At 41.6% G+C, this 2634-nt stretch overlaps 1 pseudogene; it reads left to right on the forward strand.

Annotated features, from left to right (window-relative positions):
* Nucleotides 1–1904: 1904 nt before the first annotated feature.
* LOC132855457 (U6 spliceosomal RNA) lies at nucleotides 1905–1997 on the forward strand (annotated as a pseudogene).
* The last annotated feature ends 637 nt before the right edge of the window (nucleotides 1998–2634 follow it).

The raw sequence follows: 2634 nt of genomic DNA on the forward strand, positions 1-2634 counted from the left end.
TAGACATTAAATATGTTTGGTGACTTTAATTCTGAGCAAACTCAGCCCTTTTCTCTTGTTAGTATTTAGCTTCTTTATTGTGATTGGTTAGCCAGGTGCTCAAAATTCCTTCAAGAGGGCTTTCCTGACGGATATATATGTACTGCAGTTTATGCTTTGTATTGTTCCTTTGGTGAACCTGAGACATCATGAGGAATTTAGAATTTAGAAGATGTTCCTGTTTCTTAGCTCTCAGTGTTAGAAAGCATTCTCTAGGCATAATAATAAACAAAGATGAAGCCATTGATGGAAGGCAACACATGTGCTTATAAACGCCAGCAGTAAACTCCTAGATAGCTAGACATCCCAGAGCAACAGAAAACTGGGCATGGAATAAAATAATGCGATCGCAGAAGTTTGTCGGGTTTGGAAGTCCTGTGGTGTTTATGGTCCATTGGGCAGGAAATGACGATGAACGTTTGTGTTGTGGCGTGTCTGCGCAGACTCAGGTGCAGGAACAGCAGGGGAGGGATGGAGTACAGATGAACGCTCAGCTAGCATGAGCATCCATTTATCAAATTGTGTGTGTAGAACCAGGTCTAATTCTGGGTGTAGGATTCCTCAAGAATATTGGCATTTATCACGCAGTATGTGTACACACAGCTGTATGCACGGGACGTTGATAAATCTCACACATTCAGAATGTTTTTCATAGCTTAAACATGAAGGCGCTCATTTAAATAGTGAATCTCCCTCAAATGACCATATATGGTAAACAGCATCTTTTAAACATCCCCATATTCTGCTTGTTGTTGACAGATTGACATTAAACTGCATGAAGTAGCAAAAATGGTTTATTTGGTACATTGATGAATGAAATAAACAAGAAATATAGAATCTCTGCATGAAAGAACTATGTGGTTCCTTTAACTTGAACCTTTTCAGCAATTATTCGTTTGGTTTATCAACATCAGAAAGGGAAGGAAATCCACCGGGTTTCCGACTTCCAGTCAAAATAGTTTTTTGCTATGAATGCCAGCAAGAGCAGCCAGTTAAACGTTATGAAGTGGAGAGCTGTAAAGAAACAGAAAGTAATCTATTCATGTTAATGAACAATCTTTCCCTACGCTCCTTCATTAGCCGGAGGTTCTGACACGGGACGGCTCAGGACGGGACGGGACTCGTCTCCTCTGAATGCTGATGACTGGAGCACGTTCGTTCTGTCAGCCATATTAAAACCCACGGTGCCTGCTTTCACAGGGAGGATCTGATGCAATTGTCTGGCTGTCAACGAGGGCTTTCAGGCAGATGAGTTAATGAGCGCTTCTTTTTCCTGTGTGTTTCTTTTTTGAAGCCAGAGTTGACAGATAACAAATTACAAACTTGATACAAGTTTCACTTGCTTTATTTACATACTGTGCTAAAATTGAAGACACAAGGGTTTAAAAACACGGCAAAGATACGTGTGTGCATGGATGTTTTTATCCATTAGATAAGAGTCGGGGGGGCACGGTGGCTTAGTGGTTAGCACGTTCGCCTCACACCTCCAGGGTTGGGGGTTCGATTACCGCCTCCGCCTTGTGTGTGTGGAGTTTGCATGTTCTCCCCGTGCCTCGGAGGTTTCCTCCGGGTACTCCGGTTTCCTCCCCCAGGCATCATCGGGCATTATATGGATAGATAAGATGTCTGGTAGAAACATATGGTTATGGAAAACACCACAAGACATATTTATGAGGCATTTATGAAACTTTTAGGGAAACAAGAATGAATACAGAACAAGAGTTGGCGATGAGTGGAATAAAAAACACTTGAGGGTGTTTTGTTATAGGAAAATAATCAGTCACAGATTACCACCCTGAGGTTATTTTCTAATATCATCAGTTTTTATTACTCTTATACTTCAACAATTTGACACTGATTGCTGTTTTTATTCATTAAATTACAATAGAATGAGAAATGTACATAGCATGGCCTCTGCCCAAGGATGACACGCAAAATGTGACGCATTACCATATTTTAAGGGGGAAGTCGTGGCCTAATGGTTAGAGAGTTTGACTCCTAACCCTAAGGTTGTGGGTTCGAGTCTCGGCCCGGCAATACCACGACTGAGGTGCCCTTGAGCAAGGCACCGAACCCTCCCCAACTGCTCCCTAGGCGCCGCAGCATAAATGGCTGCCCACTGCTCCGGGTGTGTGTTCATGGTGTGTGTGTTCACTGCTGTGTGTGTGCACTTTGGATGTGTTAAATGCAGAGAACGAATTCTGAGTATGGGTCACCGTACTTAACTGTATGTCACGTCACTTTCACTTCGCTTCACTTAACTATACAGTTTATAGTTAGCTTCTTTCATCAGCATCATTTTTTTCCTTCTCTTGAAGACGAAATATATACAGATTTATCTCTGACTGCCCCGATAAGCCCTGACACTGAAGACTCCTTCCACAAATGCTGAACAAACATCTCCTTTATGGCTGTGAAAACTGTTGCTACAGAAACTCTTTTTCTATTTGATTTCACATCATAACTGCTGGTTATTGCATGTACTGTATGTATATCTGTTCTTTTATATCTGTTCCCTAAATCCCAAATCCTGTTAGAGAATATATATCCAAGCCTTCATCTTACAGTACATGTTACTTCCTGGTTTAGATCTGT

Source organism: Tachysurus vachellii, chromosome 12 (assembly GCF_030014155.1).
Source record: "Tachysurus vachellii isolate PV-2020 chromosome 12, HZAU_Pvac_v1, whole genome shotgun sequence".
NCBI lineage: Eukaryota > Metazoa > Chordata > Actinopteri > Siluriformes > Bagridae > Tachysurus > Tachysurus vachellii.